The 23,366-nt window shown below is 34.7% G+C and overlaps 1 long non-coding RNA gene across 1 annotated transcript in view; it reads right to left on the bottom strand.

Annotated features, from left to right (window-relative positions):
- Positions 1 to 11,678: 11,678 nt before the first annotated feature.
- Positions 11,679 to 23,366, bottom strand: part of LOC149132423 (uncharacterized) — a 14,019-nt gene continuing 2,331 nt past the window's right edge. Inside the window, exons 1-2 of the long non-coding RNA XR_016244425.1 lie at positions 12,680 to 23,366; positions 11,679 to 11,725 (exon numbers count right to left, since the gene is read on the bottom strand). The exon at positions 12,680 to 23,366 is cut by the window's right edge and continues 2,331 nt beyond it. This is a non-coding gene — a long non-coding RNA (uncharacterized LOC149132423). The remainder of the gene's footprint in view (positions 11,726 to 12,679) is intronic.

Raw genomic sequence — 23,366 nt, 5'->3', positions numbered from 1 at the left:
ATATATATATATATATATATATATATATATATATATATATATATATATATATATATATATATATATATATATATATATATATATATATATATATATATATATATATATATATATATATATATATATATATATATATATATATATATATATATATATATATATATATATATATATATATATATACACACACAAGAATATTCTGACACAAGCATGGACACACTAACACACACATGTATATATATATATATATATATATATATACATGTGTGTGTGTGTGTGTATCCATGCTTGTGTCAGAGTAGTAACAATGAACACTTACTTGAACAATCATCATAACAGAAAGTGCACTGGATTTGAAGAAAGATGGGAAGTTAAACTCAAAATATTCTGATCAATAGTTTTTATTGCAAGGTTATCTCCATGAATAGCTAATCACTCGGGAATATTTATAGAGTTCACCCAGAGAGGCGTCTCGCTTTCGATGACGTAGTGCAAAGTAATTATATGCGGACATATATAAATACTTATGTAAGTACGTATGTGTATATATATATATATATATATATATATATATATATATATATATATAAACACAAATATACATACACATATATATACGTGTGTGCATACACAGATATGCACTCACATAAATGCACATATTTTTCTGTACTTATTTATGAATATATTCAGATTCAAACGCAGACACATACGTATACACACACGTATGCAGAATAGGACGACATGACTAGGAAAGTCACTTCGTAGTCACAAGGTTTCTGTTTCAAATCAAGTGTGTAATATCTTAAGCAGATAATATTTTATATTGCCTGATTTTCATGTTTTATTTTCGATGCCTACGCAGAGTATGTGTGTACGTCTGTGAAATGGGCTGCACCAGTAATTCATATGACAAGTTCTTGTCACGCTAATACATTCACCAATGCGACATTAAACGTACTGATGCCTACGAAATTCTCAGCTAGTTAGTGTTATTTGAGAAGATAATACATATTTCCAGACAATCGAATCCTCATTCATACACACACACACACATACACACAAATATATGTATGTATCTGTTTTATGCGTATGTTTGCAATATATATATTGAGAGAAAAAAAGGCATCTTTCTCTCCCTCCATATATATATATATATATATATATATATATATATATATATATGTGTGTGTGTGTGTGTGTGTGTGTGTGTGTGTGTGTGTATTATTATTATTATTAAGGTGGCTATTCGCAGCGTTGAACCGATAGGCAACAAGTACATTTGTCAGTTAAATGACAGATGGTGTTAGTAGGCACCAGAATTGCTAGAAATAAGCGTCACAAATCTTAGCCCCGTGAGAGCACTTTTCTAACGGCTGACAAGGGAGACGGGCTCCCTCCCTACGACAAGAGAAATGGAGTCATATCATTGCTGATTTCAGATTAAAGCAATCTTCGTCAATGACAAATTACTCTGTCACCGAGTGTTAAAGAACCTAAGTCACTTAGTCAGTCTTATAGAGTGAACACCGTAGGAAACATCAACGGATTTCGAAAATAGTGAAATGAGAATTAGAAATTATTAAGGTGGCACTTCGCAATTTAATACCGAAAGGCAATAAGTGTAGCTGTCAGTAAAGTGATGGAGGGTGATAGTGAGCACCGACATTACTAGAAATAAGAGTCAAAGTAGCTCTTAGCTCCCTTATCAGTGGTTAGAAAAGACTCACGTCGCTAAGAGTTGTCTTGACTCTTATTTTTAGTAATGCTGTGTGTATGTGCAATATATATATATATATATATATATATATATATATATATATATTTATATATATATATATATATGTAGAATATATATATATGTATGTATAATAAACCACGATAGGTGAACCACGAGGGATTGCTATATATATATTTGTATGTGTGTTTGTGTGTGTGTAAATATATATTGCATATATAATATGAGTTGGTTAGCTTTGAAATTGCTTCTTCCCATATGGCAATTTCTCTTTCTCATATACGTCATGTTGCTTCTGACTTAGACCACATAACACTTAATCAATTGTTATTGATGCAAAATTACACGAGTATAATTTTTCTTAGATAAACATAGAGATTATTACTATTTTGAGAAGTATGTATTGAGCAGCATATATTTATAAAGATACACAGATATCAGCTTCACTCTCTACCTATCTCTCTTCCTGTACCTTTAACTATGTATATGTCTATATATATATATATATATATATATATATATATATATATATATACATGTGTGTGTGTTTTTATGTATTGTATGTGCGTGTATGTGTGCGTGTATGTGTGCGGTTATGTGTCTGTAAATCGAAAATTTATGTTTTGACTACTCATTTCTTCTTCTTTGGAAACTGAAAAATGTGTATACTATTGTTGAATGCTTAGGCATTAAATGTACACTCCCTCATGTATGTATATATAGGCACGCATTCTTATATATATATATATATATATATTATACACAGTTTAATTCCGAATAGTAACTTAGCTTTTAGTTAAATATTATTTCGTCTATTTTCACAACACTGATGACATGTCGACGTATTTCGTGATGGTAATAGGAATAACAACGTACTTATTGTTGAAATTCATTGATCGGATATTACTATTCTAAGACAGATGACAAAATCGAGAGTTAGAATATTAATATTTCCATAACACTTAGTACATTTATATCACTCTTTAATTGCCCATATTTTGGAGGAATTATATATATTTTATATGCAATGATATGTTTGGATTTTCCCTTTAACTCTCTTTCAACGTTAGATGTTTGGGAAAATATGTTGTACAGGGTGTGGCAAAATGTATCTAACTTTGACATTTATTTGGTTTACAAAGTCATCGAGTTAAATATTATTCGAATTGAATTGTAGTTAAACTCTTCATGAAAAGGCACACAATGTGCACTGATTCCATTTAGCATGCCGAAAGAATTATCTACCGGAAGATATCAGAACATTTTGTCTATCTTGTTTAGCGCGTCGACCGACACCCTGTTAAATCTGGAACACTTGCTGCCTTAGTCCGTACCTTTTATGCAGTGTCAAGACACTGAGGTAGTTGGTACATATATATATATATATATATATATAAGTTTGTGTGTGTGTATTCATATATATATATATAAGTTTGTGCGTGTGTATTCATGTATATATATATATATATATATATATATATATATATATATATATATATATATATATATATATATATATATATATATATATATATACATATATATATATATATATATATATATATATATATATATATATATATATATATATATATAAGCGGACGGGCGTTGCTCTAAGGCATGGGCTTATCTGCGCTGAGGAGCTTTAATTACAATCATGTCACTAATAACCAGATCAAGGTTATAAATTCTCGATAGCTATTCCGTCTTCATTGTGAATATTTGATCCTAAAATAATATCGATGATGTGTCTGCTAATAGCACAGGGCGCGTGCTTCACACTGAAACTACGCATTATTTTTCTGTTTATAAAAGTGTGTTCTATTATTTTTCTGAGTAAAACGCGTGCCTGTTAACTAGAAGTTTATAATCCAAAAGACATCTATCAATGCGACCCTTTGTCTCCATACAGATGTCTATATCGTACATTATCTATTCCTTTCAACTATACAATTTGATCATATAGATATTTCGCTGTTATCTCTTGCTGGTTAACTAACACAACACATACTCCCTGTTGTTCCGGAATTCTGTGTACCCCTTTTCTAGCACTCTAACATAACACAAATACAACATTTTAAACATTGTACATCTAAGACTGCACTGTTTAATCGATATATCTTTGTTTAATGACAATGGGCTCTCATTTGATAGATGAGATGTAGTTAATACTTACACCTACATAGCAAAAATGTATTCCATTTTCTATATATATGTTTAAACATTTAATGAACACGCTATGTGTTAATTCGTATTATCATATTTTATTGTATTTTTCTCTCCATCATATTTTCGCTCACATTTCTTCATAAATAATTCAGTAAACTAGCCAAAATTTATTATTTCGTATAAAATGATATAATTAATAATATATCGCTCAGAAACTATTACCCTTTTACGCCCGTAAAAAAGTCAATTCTGTGTTGAGTACCCCCCCCTCTCTCTCTCTCTCTCTCTCTCTCTCTCTCTCTCTATATATATATATATATATATATATATATATATATATATATATATATATATATATATATATTCTGAATTTGTGTAAACGTATATAGAATAATACTTCAGTTGAATAAAGTTAAAATATGGTCGAGTTTTCAGGTTTTTTTATAATGGTATTATTTTAAAGATAATTGTTTTTACCATGCTGAAGTGTGTTAAACATTAAAAGAATATTTTGTAATGTTCATAAAGTTCAACTAGCGCATTCATACGTTCGTAGTAATCATCAGATTTCAAAATGTATTTATGTGACAGTTGAGGTCTTGACAACTGTAGTAAAATGACTGACTTCTTCCTTATTGTACCTCTTAGAAGCCTCCAACAACCTGAATTTTTGGAATATGGTTTTGACCAATCAGCATGCAACTTAAACGTCCCAGTTTGCCGCGCGTTCCGATAATACTGTCATAGATCCCGCCTTTATTTTAACCAATTAGCTTGGGGTTCATATGTAATGGTTTTATGAGTGAGCAAACTTAGTTGGTTTCGTTCGTTTTTATTTCAATCTATGAGAGTCTTCTGTAATTTGTTTATATTCATATGTTAAAGATATTTTTTAATCCACATCATTAACTGGTTGTTATATTATTGTTGTTATTTCCGTTCAGGACAAGTTTGAACATTTTAATAGACCGTTTTGTGTAGTTTGTGGAAAGGAAAAATTAGAAACATTTTCTGACCACGTTTCTATATGTTCGCTCAATGAAATTTGGCGAACATTAGTCTTACTGATTTGTTGTCTTTGGGCTCGTTCCGATAATGTACTCCCTGTCTCACGAATATATACTTTCACGCAATTCAGGCATTTAATGCAGTAAATCAAATTTCTGCTTCTGCAGTTCATATCTGCATTTGCAAAAATCTGTCCTTTTTTATTCTAATGGATCTACCAGTATGCATGCACTGACATGTTCCACATATGTTATTATTATACTTGGATACTGTGAATGTGTTATCCTGTTTGTTCATGTTGAATTTTGACTTTTGTTAATAGCTTTTTTATGTTATGTGGTTGCCTTTTGCTTAAGATAAGTGTTTGAGTAGTTATATATTTTTTTTTTTTTACTTTGTTTCATGATTAGCAAATTTGTTTTGATGATGTTAAAAACGTTTTGGTGACGCGGATTGTGTGGTGCTAGAAATGGTATTATGTTCCGTTGATGGGTTCGTGTTTCTCGTGTTGCCTCCGCTGCGTCGTGTTTTCTCAACATTGTTTAATTACCACGTATCTTAGAAACGATGCGTTGACGCTATTTCGCTAAGAACTTATTACTTCTGAGGCTTACAAAGGTCAAAACACATTGCTTAAATAGTCACTAAATTTAGCGGTATAACACAATTGGATTTACCAATTTTACATAAGCAAATCCAGACGGCTTCATTGAGAAGTGTCCCATCGACACGAATTATGTTTACTTAGCTTTACTTTCATTCCCTATCTTCTTGTAAACAGGGATCAGCTGTGACGTATGGCGTGTCTTGGGTAATTTTATACCTGGGAAATCCTATATGTTACCAAATCTGTTTACAACGGAAGAGTGGGAAACAAAAAAAGATATATAAATCGACCTATTTAGCGTCCTATTTATTGACGTCGAGAGGATAAAAGACAGAAGTGATGTCGGCTGCATCTGAATGCAGAGCGAGCGACCTAGAGCGATTACCACAAAGCTATCTACTCTATGCTCGAACGACAGTTGGTCGACTTGCAAAGAGCCATTATATAATACACTTGCACAAAAATTTCTGGACATAACTTGCAAAACAAGCCATATTTGTTTTGCTTACCTGATTTTACACTCAGAGTTCTGACCCTGCTTTGGTCGACTTTGTGAGTCACGCATCGGAAGCTGGATACATTAAATTAAATATCAAGAGTTGATATCGATTGAATCGAATCCCCTACATCTTCTCCACTCCATTCTCTTACGTTGTGCCAAAGTAAAAAATACATTTCAACTCATAATGTTTCTGCTGTATTAGTTGTAGTGGCAGTTACTGTTCATATAGTCATTAATATGTTGCTAGCTGGTTCCATTGTTTTCTGGCCTGGCGTCTCCCTTATTCATAACATTTACAGAAGAGTCACACACAAAAAAAAACACAGAAAACAACAACAAAAACAACAATAATAGTAATAATAATAATAATAATAATGATAATAATATTCTAATATTTTCAAGTATTTTAATCACGCATTTAACTGTTTTTGTCATATTTTATTAGCATTTTATTTTTATTGTCATTTTGTTAAAGATTTTTGTCATGGATAGTTTCAAGCAGAAATTAAATTTGTTTCCTTTCGTTTTTTTTTTGTTTGTTTTTTCATTAAATTATTTTTGTTTCATTCCTTCAAGCTTTTCATTAAAAAAATGTTCCAGACGTATAGTCCCTATATTAATTATTGAATAACAAATGTGTTCTGTGAATTCTTTTTTATTATTTATTTATTTTGGCTTACTGTGTTTGGTTCTCAACATAACTTGTTTCCTTTCAATAAATTGAAATATATAAACGTTACAAATGACTATATTTTTTTAAATCGATGGCATCAGATATAAATCTCTGTTCTTATGTTTGACTTTTGTCTCGCGGTGATGTTATTTCTAGAATATTTGTAAAGTTCCTATTGTGAAAATCTGTTGATATATATATATATATATAGAAGTCCAGCGTGTGGCATTATCATTTTTTCTGTAGTAATGCCCATTATATAAATATATATATATATATATATATATATATATATATATTGGCATATATATATATATATATATATATATATATATATATATATATATATTGGCATATATATATATATATATATATATATATTGGCATATAGAATTAACTTAATTTTGGCGACATGAATTCTTATGAACATAGTGTAATAAGATGCTAATCGTTTGATATATTATGTAAATGTTTGTCGAAAATACTTTGAGAAGTTAGGTGAGAAGTTAGGCTAAGTATGTTATATGATTCCAATCGATAAAGACAAAGACAAACAAGTTTTATAGGTTGTTTAATGCCACTGTGATATTTCGGTAAAAGTTCTCCAGTTGAAAGAGAAAGAAAAAGATTAGTCAAAGAAATAATCGAAAAGTGTCTCGTTACCCACAGGACATTCTTGATATATTTTAGAATCATGAAAAAACATCTGCAATATAATAAAATATATTTTCTAATCGTTTTCATTAATTCATATTCTATGATATGAATTTCTAGAAAAAAATTGAGCAATATTTAAATTTTGCTCAAAGCTTCATCTGTATTGCGCAATTTTTTTTTTAAACTGCTTATCATATATATATTGGGTTGGCAACTTAGTTCCCACTGATTTCTTAAATTTTGGAATTTATTGCATTTTAAAATTTTGGAATATATATTTTTATTTTAAGAATTCTATTCTTGAATCATTTTGTATTGTTTTGTTTTTTTTCTTCCTAGTTAATTTTAGTTTCGACACCTCCTTATTTTGGGTCATTAAAATGGAATGCCAAGTTAAGGAAAACGAGCATTTTTGACCATCATTCTTTTTGCTTTTAATCAAGGTTCTAAGGTCGCAAAAGCTGCTCGCGACATTTGTGCTGTGTATGGAGAGGGTGCCACAGTTGAAAGAACCGCTCGTGATTGGTATGCCAAGTTCAAAAATGGAAATCTTGACCTCAAAGACGCACCTCGTTCTGGCCGTCCAGTTGAGTTCGATGAAGAGAGATTAAACCAACATTTGCACGAAAATTCTCGTCAAACATGGAACTGGAAGAGAAAATGGAATGCTCCCACACTGCTATAGAAAAGCATCTTTACTCGATGGGAAAGGTTCAAAAGTATGGTGCATGGGTTCCGCATGCTTTAAGTGACAACAACAAAACTCAACGAGCCACAATCCCCACTGGTTTGTTTGCTCGTCACCGCTCAACTCATAGACACAAGTAACGATTTTTTTACCGAATCGTTACTGGCGACGAAACATGGTGCCTGTATATCAATATGAAGCAGCAAAAAGAATGGCTTAGTCTCGGCAAACAAGCGATACTGCGCGCGAAACAAGATCTTCATCCGCGTAAAACGATGTTGTGCGTATGGTGGGATTAGGAAGGGGTTATCCATTACGAATTGCTTGAACGGAACCAAACAATCAACGCGGAGCTCTATGTTCAACAGATGGAACGACTCAACACGGCTATTCAAGAGAAAAGACCTAATCGGCAGCATGGAGTTCTTCTGCTGCACGACAACGCCCGCCCTCATATCACCAACATGACAAAGAAAGCCATTCAAACGCATGGTTGGAAAGTGCTGCCACACCCGCCGTACTCTCCTGATTTGGCGCCAACGGAGTTCTACCTCTTTCGATCTCTTTCAAATGCTATGCGCGGAGTTTCGTTCAACACTGATGCAGAAAAGAGAGCTTGGTTGGATCAATTTTTCGAGTCGAAATCGGGTGATTTCTACCAATGAGGTATTGAAAATCATTCGATATACTCTACAGAAACTAGAGACAATCATCGACTCCAAGGAAGCAGATTTATTGGCAAAAAATGAAAATCCGAAGCAGAAATCGTGCATATTAATCTGTATGTTACAAATAGTTCAGGAAAGCATTATATTGTTGGTAACCTTTATGTCTCCTCTTATTTACTCTAGAGAAAGCAGAGACGGTTAAGCCCATGCGCCCTCTTATTTGTTTACATGTCGATTTAACTCAGACATGCTCTTTAGTAATGCTCAAGATCTCCGTCTCATCACCAGAAATAGAGTTCTACAATCTTAAGTTTAAGAAGGAGGGTTCATAAGATTATGTAGTTCTTGATGTTATGTGCTTCCAACAATAGAATTTCGAAACGTTTTGCTTTAAGGATACTGTGTTATGGACACAGCCTTGAGTTAAACAACAAAATCAACACCAACAGCAAACTGGAAGGACAAGAAAGAGCATCTATTTCAGTCTTTCTTTCGAAACAACAGTTCGATTTCTAGATCGATAGCTATTTATATCACACAACAAAAGTCGTCAGGAAATGAAGCTCTGACCATCACAAGCTCCATCTTCTTATCCGGCAACGAGAGCAAAAGAGCTGATCAAATATTCTTCGGAACGTCTTATCGTGAGAGGTCAGCAAGTTGACCTATTTAGTATGTTGGTGTGCTTCGAATAAATATTTAACCATAAAAAATGTTTTAGGCTGACGTTAATTCGACGTTGTATAAAACTATTTCATGTTATATCTGCTTGGCTTTCTTCTATTTATTATTTTTTTTTTCATTTTTCTTATTCTTTTTCCCAAATTTACAAAATGGAATGACGAAGTCATCAAAATTTAACATTTAATAAAAAATAAAAATAAAAATAATGAAAGAAATACTGAACGAAAAATGAAATATTGTCTGAATTTCTTTTTTTAAAATCATGGAAAAATAAGAGTTAAGATGAAAATACAATGTTTTGGCGTTTTTATTGTTCTTAAAATTGTATTTATTAATAATTTTATTATTATATTTTTATTTTTGAATATACAGTTATACTACTGCTGCTGCTGCTGCTGCTGCTGCTGCTATTGTTGTTACTGCTGTTCTAAGCAGATTTATGACAGAGAAAGGAATGAGTTATTGATTTATTCCAGCTCAGACATGAAGAATACATATTTTATAGACATTTTTAACTTGTAATTTTGTGGCGTCGATGTATTTTCCAAGATAATTTTCTAACGACTTAATAGGAAAGGAAATATTTACAAATGGAAATCGAAACCATAACGTCGATTTCATTCAATAGACGCTAATTAATTTCTGTGCGATATAGACAATGTTGCGACAGTTGATTTGGTTTCTGTCTTGCATCAATATTATCGTTGATATTGTTCTCGTAGTAGCAGAAGTAGGTGGCTTGGTGGTTAGGATATTAAGATCGTGAGATTGCATGTTCGGTTCCCATTGGCGCGTTGTTACCTTTATAGATGATACTTTGTATTTTTACGTTGCACCAGTTAAATCACATGCAAAACAAAAATGTGTTTTACCTGTAATTCAAACGGCCAGCCTTGACAAATTCTGGGTCACGTTGAATCTCCCTGAGAACTACGCGTGTCTGTGTAATGCTCAGTCATTTGTCCGTTAATTTCAAGAGCACGCTGTTCTATTCATCGGATGCAGTGAGACACTGGTCATCATAACTGACGGAGTTAATGTGACCCCCCCCCCCACAAACACTCACACACATGTGGAGGCACATGGCCTAGTAGTTAGAGCAGCGGTCTCGCGGTCGAGAGATCGTAGGTTCGAATCTTAGACCTGACGATATGCATGTTTATGAGTGAAACACCTAAGGTCCACGCGGCTCCGGCAGAAGGTAATGGCGAAAGTCTGCTGACTCTTTCACCACAACTGTCTCTCATTCAGTTTTTATATATATGTATACAGATGCCTATATATATATATATATATATATATATATATATATATAATGCATATATACATATATATACACATTATTATTATTATTAGTAGTAGTAGTAGTAGTATCTATGTAACTATGACTCAACAGTAGTATAAGTAAATATGTTAATGTGTTAGTCCAGAGATTCTCATGGTGTAAGAGACAGGCAAGTTCGGGGCTGACTACTGAGAATTCAATGGACGTAGGGTAGCAGGACCATACTAAAGAAAATTGATATCGGTTTAAACGGCCGACACCATAGAGAAATAAGAATAACAAGGCGTGTCTTTGTGGTAAGAAGCTTACTTCCCTGACAGGAGAGCTAGTTGTCTTTCAGCAGTTGAACGAGGTGAATATGAGTCTTTTGGCTCAGTTCAAGTAAGGATTACAAGGAACATTGAAGAACTCGCCGAGGTAGGTCGGTTTTGTCGCTCAACTGAGCAATAATTTGTATTTTAAAATTCTTTTTCAGCAGGTTGTTGTTCAGCTTGGCGACATTTTCGCTTGCCTTGGCGGGTTTCTTGTGGTTGTTTGATAAGAACAAACTGTGTGTTAGCTGTTTCTAGTGGGCGTATCCACTCCACAGCAGTAAAAATTTATTGCTTCGCCTTTTTTTGGCCGAAAATACTTTGCGTCCGCATTGCGAACGATTTTGTGTGCTTACTGTTTGTGGTAGGCGTATCCGCCCCTCCTCAACAGTAAAAATTATTGTTTGGCATTTTTTGCCGAAGAACTTTGTGCTCACATTTGTGAGCGAATTGTGTGCTTGCTGTCTGCGGTTTCGTTTCACCACAGCAGTGAAGAAATTTTCCGAGGAAGCTTTGGAGTACCTCTGGAAGAACCCGGATTACCTGTGTCCCCGTGTTTGAACTGTCTTTTTTTTCTGTCTTCAATCTACTGATGTTCGTGTGTTTACGTCTGCGTAAAAAATCGGTTCGACAAAAGAGACCGATGGATTACCAAGCTTACAAGGAATAAGTCCTGGGGTCAATTCGTTCGACTAAAACCCTTTAAGGTGGTGCTCCAATACAGCCGCACTCCAATGACTGAAACAATTAAAAGAATATAGGAATAAAAGAATAACAAGGATACAAACACTGCTCTGCCTTGTTTGTATTAAAATCAGGGGTCTAAACCGACGTCAATATATATTTTGCTAGATTCATTTTTACCAGTTTGAAACAACAAAATTATGCGTTAGAAACATTCCTGATGACCCATGCTTCCGTTCTTCAAGATGAATACCTCCCTCTAATTAAGGGGCAATGCTGTATACCACATACAACACTCCGTGGTTTGTAGTGCGAAGTGCATGGTACGATCGCGGGTGTGGGTTTATTTTTTCGTTGCTTACTATATTTATATACGTCTGTAAATTCTGCGGTTTTCACATTAACGATTTAGTCAGCATACTCGATTTGTAACAATGTTATTGCTACTACATCTATTTTTACTGCTCTGTATAAGAAAGTATGAACAGCAAGAAATCGATAGTGGTTCCATGAAAGTATTGCAGTAGATAACTACAATTCTTTCCTAAATCCATTGTTTATATATATATATATATATATAATAATATTAGGGACAAAATCCAAAATTACAGGTAAAAAACTCAATTAAAATCAATTTATAAAAAATTAAAATTAAATTGAGCCTTATAGATGAAGTATATATAAAATATATAGTTTTAGGGAAAATAACCAATTTTCAAGAACTCATCGATGAAAATCCACTATCACATATAGAAAAATTAATAATTAAAAGCACAATAAACGAGTATAATATAAAGTAAAGTAAATATCATAAGATAAATATAATATTATTATTATATTATATTTATCTTATGATATTTACTTTTTAATTTTTCTATATGTGATAGTGGATTTTCATCGATGAGTTCTTGAAAATTGGTTATTTTCCCTAAAACTATATATATATATAATATATATATATATATATATATATAATGTGTGTGTGTGCGTGTGTACAAACATACATACATACGAGGGGCTGCTGAAAACTTCCTGGCTTTGAGTAGTAAATGAAAATACTGGAGCATCAGTTAATTATGATTTTATTCCGCTCTAACTTCCATACACTTATTGCATACGTCCTCCGGTCTTTCTAGGCCCGGTAAAAAGAACTCGGAAGGTGGCAACTCCAGCCACGTCTTTCGTGATACCCCTTCGCATATACATGTGTGTGTATGTATATATATATATGTATATATAAAGTGAACTGTGAGAATCTTTGGGCAAAGTGTCTAGCATTGGTTTGAGGGTTCGATTCTGCCTGAGGTTAGCTCATCAATTTTTTGGTCATTTTGTTTGATGAAGGACAGTACGTTTTGTAAACGACTGGCCTTCTCTTCATATTTTGAACACTAGGGGAGGTTGAAATCTTTATATCCCCACCCTCTTCTTTCATTCTCTAAAAAAGCTCGGAGAGCTTCTCCGTTGGTATTACCACGTTTTCACACGATACACCGGCTACTGCCGCGAACGTTTTTGCTGGCTCAACCAGCAGGTTTGCTTCTTGAATTATTGTCACCGACATACTCGGTCGAAATTAATTCTTACACACTAAAGTTTTCAATTATACTCCCTAAAAACGGAATACATATGTTTTTTTGTTTTTTTTTCCTCTTAAAGAGGATTCCAGTTCAAATCCTACCCCCGCTTGGGTGGAGTGTAGCAGTAAAGTTGTTAACGACATTAATTTTTTTTCCAAAATCGGGAAACCTATAATCTGTCTTTTTTTTTTTCTTCCTCTTAATGAGGACAAATATAAAATCCTACAACGGCTGAAGTTCAATTTTCCTACACACAATAGTTCACCCAGAATGCAAAATAAAAATTTTTTACCCAGAATGCAATTAAAAAAAAATAAAGCCAACAACGACTGGACTTAAATAATTAACAGTTCAGATCCCACCACCGCTAGAAGGCGAGGCGCAACGATAAGCCTACAGCGGTTTTAAAAGATTCATTTTTTAATATATAATGATTGTTAAATGGATTTACACAAACAATTCCTTTCTCCCGTCACCGGGGAAAGCACAAAGAATATCAACAGTTCAACAATTCGAAAATGTTCGACAGGATAACAATGAATCCAATAGTAACAATCCAATTTTCAACAAAACGTTCGACTCGCCAAAAATACATCCGACAACGAGACAGGTAAGCGAGCTATTTCTCACATGGCCACTTCTGTGCCTATTACTATTATTATTATTCAGAAGTTTTATTTTTATAGCGTGCTTTCACTTCACTACCGAGCGCAGCTCTGTGTGCTTTGGGTATGTGCTGTGGTTTAATGTATTGAAAGTGTTTTGCGTAGGATGTGTGCAGTACCCAGTAGTGCAATTTTCTGTAAGTTATATATATTTGTAAGCCCTGGTGTTTTTGTCTGAATATTTTTTTTTATCATACCTTAGGCGCCTCCTATGGTAGGAATTGTTTCTGTTTTTAAATTCCACATTCGAGTTACCTCTATTTCCAGGTCTTTGTATTTTATTATTATTATCATTAGTATTATTATAGTTATACTATGAGTCTTCCACAGTAGCATTCTCTCCGTGACTTACAAAGCCTTTCGCGTTTGTTTGTGTGTGTGTGTGTGTTTACGAGTAAAGGCAAATATCGAGAGAGTTCTTTATTGAATAAACTACGCTGCTCCCACGTTCGTTATTTTGCTTCGTACCGTTCGTCACGTAAGTAAAATCTAATTTGACACGAACTCTGCCATTCTGTTTTCTTTTCTCTTTATTTGGGCCAGGGGACATTGGAATTCCCGAAATGAATGTTATGTCTAATGATGGACCAAGTATTTAACTATTGTACTTAGTCACGCCTTGAAGTGCATTCTAAATAACTTTAGTAATATCAGTCAAATGACGTTCTTCTTCCTTTGTGTACTCCGATCCTCGATGCAGCAAACTTCATGTACGATGTGTTAATACGCAAGATAACAGAAACGTAATTCACATGAATAAGCAAAAACTTGCAGTTTGTCTAACAGTTATTCTACAACGTGGAGGCGCAATGGCCCAGTGGTTAGGGCAGCGGTTTCGATTCCCAGACCGGGCGTTGTGAGTGTTTATTGAGCGAAAACACCTAAAGCGCCACGAGAATCCGGCAGGGGATGGTGGCGAACCCTGCTGTACTCGTTCGCCACAACTTTCTCTCACTCTTACTTCCTGTTTCTGTTGTGCCTGTAATTCAAAGGGTCAGCCTTGTCACACTGTGTCACGCTGAATATCCCCCGAGAACTACGTTAAGGGTGCACGTGTCTGTGGAGTGCTCAGCCACTTGCACGTTAATTTCACGAGCGGGCTGTTCCGTTGATCGGATCAACTAGAACCCTCGACGTCGTAAGCGACGGAGTGCCAACAACAACAATTCTACAACATACGCTTTGTTTCTTGGAAATATATGTAGACATTTGCGCATTTAATGTAGGTATTAATCATGTAATCTAGCTGACCTAACTTTAAAAAAAAAAAAAAACAGTAAGATTATAACGAGAATAGATCCAAATTTTCCGATATAATTCTCATCATATAATTGATACAATAACATTCCGAACTGATTAAACGAGCGAATACTGTGAATTTTAAAGGACCTGACATTTAATTAGTTTGTTAGTTCTCCACATTAATCATTACATTGCATCCAAATTGGCCGTATATAGTAGTATAAGGCAGAACACCCCGAGAAGGTGTGCAAAGTCCACTGGAGTGGCTTGGTGAAATCTTGCCACTTTAGTTTCATTTATAAATTACTTGGATGGTCAAGAATAAGAATAGGTACATAATGCTTTAATGGTGCATACGTGTTTACACAAGCATCTGTAGGGTTTAATAAAAATTCTTAAGAATGCCCTTTACCGGTGTAACTGGAACGACGATACTACTACTACTAATAATAATAATAAAATGCCCTGATGCAGTACCAGACAGTGGCTCTCCTGATTTTTTATCTTAAATGATTGGAAGAGTAATCATGTACATTGTGTTCTGATATAAAAGATGGGCTACAACCAATACTCTACTCAATACCACAGATTTGCTTGTCAGTTGTTTGACCTTAATCAGTTAGACATGTCCCTTAGTGGCTGACGATATGTGCCTCTCTGATTATGAGCAGAAGTAGTGGGGAAGCATCATAGCCATGTGTCGAGAGGATTTCTTTGGGGTGTGGATAATTCATCTTTGGAAAAGTGAGTGTTTCGTTCAACATCCTTAAACAAACCTTATTCGGAGACCTTTTGAGTGGGATGGGCTACTCGACCTGGAGAAAATTCTAACTGGGCCCCATCTGCAAGTTCATGCACTGCTTGTCTTGATATGAGATCACCATATCACGCACATATGGTTGTAATGCATGTGCCGGGTTTACCCTTATGAGACGGGTAGTCATGATGGGTATTCTGGGCTTCGTATATTTTACCCCAGTATCAATTTGATGACATGCATTGCTCTCTCACTCAATAATAATAATGAATCATAGACCTTAACTCGGTGTGTTAAGGATTCTGTAATCTTGCTGCCTTAGTAATAATAATGATAATAATAATAACGAGGAGGAAGAGAAGATATTCTGAATAAATATTTCCTAAAATTTTTTTCTGCTCATGAAGTTTAATTTTAAGCAGATATACTTACAAATAGCATACGGACACACACATACATGCACACACACTTTCTGCGCGCACACATACACAGATATAAATACATACATATATAAATATGTATACATCTTTATGAATGTGTAAGCGTGCGTGTATATATATATATATATATGTATATATATATATAGGTGGGTACACGTATAGTCGTGTGTGTCTGAGATATCTGTGTGGTCTGATCTTGTGCGTGTGGATGGTGTGTATATATATATATATATATATATATTTTATTTAAGCTAATCAAGATAACCTGTTCTAGTGAAAATTCGAAAAAAAAATATTTTATGAAATAAGACTGAAGAAAATAAATGTAAAATGACTCGAATGTAGAGGTTCATAGCTTATAGGAATCTCTGCAATATTTCGATTTACTCAAATATCTAAAACATATTCGGAATAAAATAGCAAATCATAAATAGAATAAAATAAAAGAAGGAATTAAGCGAAACTTCAAGAATGGAAGACTTTATGTAAATGTAGTTTGAGGTGGGGGTAGCAGGAAGAAAGAAATATTGAAATATGAATATATAAATAGAATATGAAATAAAAAAAAATAAGTAGAGAATCTTTAAGGCTAAAGAAATTGTATTTGGAATATCAAATCGTTTGTTTTGTTTGTTGTTTAAGATTTAACGATTAGATAATTTGGAAAAAAGAGGGTAATATTTAGTTTTTGGGCCTTTGAAATTATCTATGTTATTGGTGATAAAGATGGTTTTTATTATAGATAATATTAATAAACAACAGAAATTTTTTCTGAGATATAAATAGCAAATCATAGCGTTATCGATACTTGACGGCTACAATGTTTTATCGACCTGTGGAGTTTGAACTCAGAACGTAAATGACGAATTGCCGCTAAGCATTTTGCTCAGTGTGCTAACGATTATGCCACGTATCCACCGTTGTTCCTTTCAAGGAAAATGATACGATCTCAACCACTTTTGCGCCATGTGCCCTAGGGGTAAATAAAAATCAAAAGCAAAGAACGCGCTGGCTTGAATAATACATTACGCTGAATTCTTTCAACGAACCCCTTGGTGATATTTGTTTCACCTTCATCACAAACGTCGCAAGAGCTGTGAACCAGTCACTTACTCTTAGGCAAATTACATCTCATCTCATCAGATTTTAATAGATGAGATGAACAACCGCATTGAAGGTTATTTCAATATGACAACCAGAAAATGGAAGACACCAGATTTTAAAATGTTAAGATACGTTTTGCTGGAGGTTGCAGATATAACATACGTTCAACAAGTGAATGATATATATTTCCTTGTAGTAGTAGTAGTAGTAGCCATCCGTCGGTCAGGACAAGCCATGGATCTGTGCCCGAAGAAATTGTGTCAGCTGCTGATGGTGGCGCAGTGTTATTGCTGTATAGGACCACACGGGTGTGGCAGTCAGACATACAGCGACTGCATTTGAAAGAGCTCTCTGCCAGTGCTACTGATTTTTCCGTTCCGTCGAGTGCGCTTTTCTTTGGTGGCGAGTTCCCTGTTTTTCTTACCCTATCGCAGTATTTGTCTCCAGTGTGATCGATCTTTTGCGACCATCGCATCTCTCACGACGTCCTGATCAAGCAACTTGATGTCCCTCTTACGGACGTTATTGAAAAGAAGAGGTCATCCTCGTGCTCTTGTGCCGGTGGCCTCTATGTGTGTGTATGTTCTTCATTTTTTTTTAAGTCTTTGCTACCGTGGCTACGGCCATGCATACACAGTGCTTTGGGACCTATGTAATGGTTTTTATTTCTGTAAAAACTAAACAACAATGATACGTTATTATAGAAGACTCGTGTTAAACAAGCTAAATAATTGGTTGTGATCGTTCATATCTTCCAATTACTAATGCCTTCAGTCCCTAGACTCGAATGGCAAAAAAGTAAATAAAGCTTTATTTCTTTTTTTTTTCTTTCTTTCTTGACATTTTATCCAACAAGACATCAATTACAGACGACAAAGGAGGCCTGGATAAGAATTAATAAACACATAATATTGCTAAGAATTTAGCAATTTCGAATCCAAAATAAGTTTTCATTGACTTGATAATAGAGACAACAGTTTTAAAAGTTGAAAATTGTAAATAAATAAAATGAATAACAATTTTAAACAAAATATTTAACTGTCAAAATGAAACCACACCAGTACAAATAACAGGAAAAAACAAAAAGACGGCGGCAGGAAACTGGAGATGGAAATCGTGAGAAAAATAAAGTTGGCAAGTCCGTGTTTAAAATTGCAATTCATATATTTATGTAAGTATGTATGTATATATATATATATATATATATATATATATATACTCACACTCACTCACACAAACATATACACGCATATGTATATACGTATACACACACACACACATATACCTATATATATATATATGCTTGTGTAAACATATATATGCTTATGTAAACATATATATGCATGTATATGAATGTATATATGCCTGTATGTATGTACGTACATATGTATGCATGCATGTATGTATGTATTTATGTATGTATATCTCTGAATCACATCTAATATAAATATATCACGAAAAGTCAAATTTACTGCGCGAGATACTATCTCTTATGGATGTAATATCTCCAGGAGAATAATGCAGTAAATTTGCATTTTTGGATGTGTTATCATTAGGTCTGATATGCAGGTATCTATTTCAATCTAGTGTTGCTTCTATTGTATAATAGATCATTTCTTTGACGCATAAACAAGATAGCAACGCAGTGTAGACAACTGACACGGTGGATACTAATGTCTTTGAGGCCAAGCAGTTATCTTAAATTTGTGGACGCTCCTTGTTGTAATACGCGATTGATTAAGTGTTAGTCTTTGCATCCATATGAGCCCAGTCGGCACCCTTTTAGTTCAGTGGGGAATACATCGTTCTGATCCATCAATTTCTATGTTTTCTCCCCGAGGATAGACGTTAAAGTTTTATACGTGGTAGATAGACATGTTATGGGCCGATAGTTTCGGAAGTAGGTAAGTAATACATCTTGCTAATCGGTCAGGTGTTTTCGTAGGATCTCTCATAATTTCAATGAATAACTGGACTAACTTTTCGTGTGCCCACAGGAGTGAGGCACCCAATAACTACCAGATTTCGACTTATGACTCTTCGTGAGTGTCGTTTTTAGGTCTGCTATTGTGATGTCTTCCCATGTTTGTTCTGGTAAGTTTTGGTAGGATCCTTCAGTGCGTCTAATCCAGTCTGCATATTCATTGTAACTTTGTCTATCGTTCCAGATATTTTTCCAGAAGCGTTCAACTTCTTTCATGGCGGGGTATCTTCAACGCTTATTTTCTCCTTCCCTATTTCTCTGTAGAATGTTTTCCCATTGGATGTGAACAGTTTATTTTGCTTGTAAAATTTGTTTCTTTTCACAAATCTATTGCCACCCATTTTGGCTTTTCAACTTCATCCAGTCACAATTTCTCACGTTCTATGCAGTCTGCTTCATCATTATATTCTTTTTTGTTGCTCCATATCTTCTTCCAAAACTCTTCCATTTCCTCGGTCTTAGGCGGCTCCTTTTCTTCTATTTCATTTTTGCCAATTTCCCTATAAAATTTCTTTGCATCCGTCTTGAATACTTTGTTTTGTCGATAAAAGTTTGTTCTTTTGTCATGCATTTTGAGCCGTTGGGCTCTCTGTTGTATTCGTTGTTTCAATTGTTCCTTGGTTGCAGGGACGTTTATAAAATCATTGATTTTATATATTTGCTTGATGTTTCTAGCTCGTTTCGTCTTAACATTTGCTCCTCAAGCAAGGTCACCGAGAACTGATGCAACCGCCCGCAGAGACTCGATCTCTTTTTGTATTAGTGGTCTATTGATATCGTGCGTTCTTTCCTCTGTCGTCCCGATACCCAGGTGAGCAGTGACAACTTAGCAGTGGAATAGATGAGGTCATTTCCCTTATTATTTAAGATCTGTCTAGGAGCAACATTACATATCATGATTGTTGTATTTTTTGCTCTGGGAACTGTCTTGTTGAGTTCTCCGATATCTTCTTTTGCTTCTCTATTATTCCCCTCAAATTCTATCATACCAAGTCTGGGGTTCTTGAGGTAGGGTTATTTTCTCCTCTTTTCCCGCATATCTGTTCTGCGCTATTCTTTCTTCAGCTTCCTCGGAGGACTGTACAACTCTTACACTGGGCTCCGTGCATCTGTTATCTATTTCATCTGCGTTGTTGCTGTTTTCATTTGGTCTACCATGAGATATTTGTGTCCTAATTAGGTTAATTTTAGCGTCAGTTAATCTTGTATTCTTAATCGTGTCCCTAGGTACATTACTTAGTTTATTTGCGTCTATATATCTGCCTACTTCATTGCCTACTAAGTTTCTCCTTGAAATGTGAGTTTGTAATATTATTATTTACTTGGGCTGTTTAGAAATCTTTCAACACATCTCTAGAATCCTTTTATGCTTTTTGCTCTAGGTGGCGTCACTACATGTCTCGGGTAAGGTTATCCCGGATCAGGTTACCTAGTAGATAGTTTTTAGAAAATGTTCTCCTGCAGGAACCTTTTCGACCTAAGTCTTGTTTCCTACTGAATAACGCGGTCCTTGTTGTCCCGGGTGATGACCGATTCGGTATCTGTTTTGGCCTGTCATTGAGGCATTGACAGTGACAATAGGAGACGGGTCAGTTTGTTCAGAGTTGAATTTTCGATCTGACACCGCTTCCTTGTTCTCCTAATGGATACATTTATCATATCGTTGGCTGATAGATCGAAAATCGCCTCTATTTTTTTTGTAGTTATCTTTCCCTGCATAACTATTTGGTATCTTTTAAAATTAGTGACTTATTTTCTCCTTCCTATATACATTTGTGGGAAGTCGCATTGTTCTTGTTTGGTACAGCGTCGCTCGTGGCACGTGTTTTTTATTTTATTTTCCATGTGTGTACGTGTGTTGTGTAGGCATTATTTATGTTGCTTATAAATATTAACATGTGCGCATGGATAGCTGCATGTACAGGTAATTAGTTAAATTAAGTACTTACTTTGTGAGTGGTGTTTTTCCAGGTTTCCTGGTGCTTGTTTCCACTTCTCGCGTATATTGCATTGAGGCATTGTGCATTTAAAGAAACTACACTTTATACGACAAAAATCTTTCCGCTCTTTAATTATTATTATTTTTTATTATTATTTTGTCTTTGGTCAGCTTCTAATGCTGAAAATGTACTACGGTGTCAGCTATTCACTACCGGTGAACTAAGGTAACGCCTCTTGTACTTCGAGCACTCTCCGGAGTATTCCAGCGGCTCCAAGCAGCGCTGTGTTCTGCAAGTGCTCCACCCTAACGGCAGCTCCATTTGTTCCATATACATCTCAAAATCTTTACTCACAGTACCCAGGGCTCCGATAGTTATTGCTGCTATTTCCACCTTTTTCAGCGGATACAACCGCTTAACCTCCCAAGCGAACCTGTTATATCTATCGACTTTTCTTTATTCCTTATTGCATGCCTTCTTGTCAGTTGGGCATGCTATATGTATGATTCAGCATTGTTTGCTTTCTTTCTCAATTAACACTATGTCTGGTTTCCTATTCTCTATCTCATAGTCGCACTGAATCATAAAATCTCGTAGGATCTTTGCATTATCATTTTCGATGATGCCTTCGGGTTTATATTCGTACCACGTTTTTGCTCTGTTAAGTCTATAATTGTTGCAAAGTGTCCAACAGATAATCCTTGCCATATTATCTTGAGATTTCTTATATTGTTTCTGGGCTAATGGTGTACATTGACTGGTGATATTCCATACGATTTCACCATTTTGTCCACCAAATCTGCACTTATCACTTTCTGGTGCGATGTGTGATGTCTATTCTCAGTTTGATGTAATTGGTTCTTAATGCTAGTTCTTGGGCATCACAAATTATAGCCTCCGTTTCCGGTTTTAAATCACCTTTAGTCATCTATAGTTATTTTTTTCTCTGTCTGTCATATCTTCAACATCCCTATGAAATTGTCTATGCATTCTTTTCTTTACCCACTTATTTTCAGTTTCATTCCTTTTCAATTTCTTGTATAGGGCTTTATCTTTGTAATCTTTCATCCTACACAAGCCTGACGTTCTTCCGATAATAGCGGTTCTGTGGAATTTGTTTTTACATACCTATAGTAGAAAACACTTCTCCAAGGTTCCATGCAGTGAGACTGTGAATTTTCGCACCATGCTCGAGGATTACTGGCTTGAAAAGTAAAACCAAATGTCCTTCCCAAGTCATACAGACACATAATGCTCGGTTCCCCGGTAACCATAGCGTATCAATTCAGATGACCGAAATCTTAAGTTTCTCATGATTTAAGGACGACAGCTTAAACATATATTTAACGATTGGGTTGGAATCAGGAAACAAAACAACTGAAGAAATCACACATGCTCACGCTCTCTCTCTCTCCCAGACACGCACACACACGCACACACACGCACACACACGCACACACACGCACACACACGCACACACACACACACACACACACACACACATACATACATACATACATACATACATACATACATACATACATACATACATACATACATACATACATACATACATACATACATCAAATATTTAAGTGTAAACGAAATGCATATAAGAACATATGTTACTATATTAACATTGAATCCTGTTTTGTTACTTTCTGTATGTATTGATTGGAAGCTAGGAATTTAGCCCCATGGACAATTACTCCCCCTCCCAAGGACAGTTACATCTGAGGACAACAGATGATGTTTTAACACTTCTGAATATATTGGAGAGGGGGTAATTAACCAAGAGGGTAGTTGTCGTCGGGGAGCGGGAATTGTTCTTGGGGTGAGATGTAATTGTTTCAGGGAGATAACTGGCTGATACGATTGTGTGATCTACAAATCTGTAGAATATAAATGTAATTCAGACTGCTATGTAAGTTCGTAAAGTTTCCTCTCAAATATACCAGAACACAAACGGAATTCTGAAACTGG

The sequence above is a fragment of the Octopus bimaculoides genome, chromosome 15 (assembly GCF_046866305.1).
Source record: "Octopus bimaculoides isolate indiv1 chromosome 15, ASM4686630v1, whole genome shotgun sequence".
Lineage (NCBI taxonomy): Eukaryota > Metazoa > Mollusca > Cephalopoda > Octopoda > Octopodidae > Octopus > Octopus bimaculoides.
This window is presented reverse-complemented; position numbering and strand designations above follow the sequence as displayed.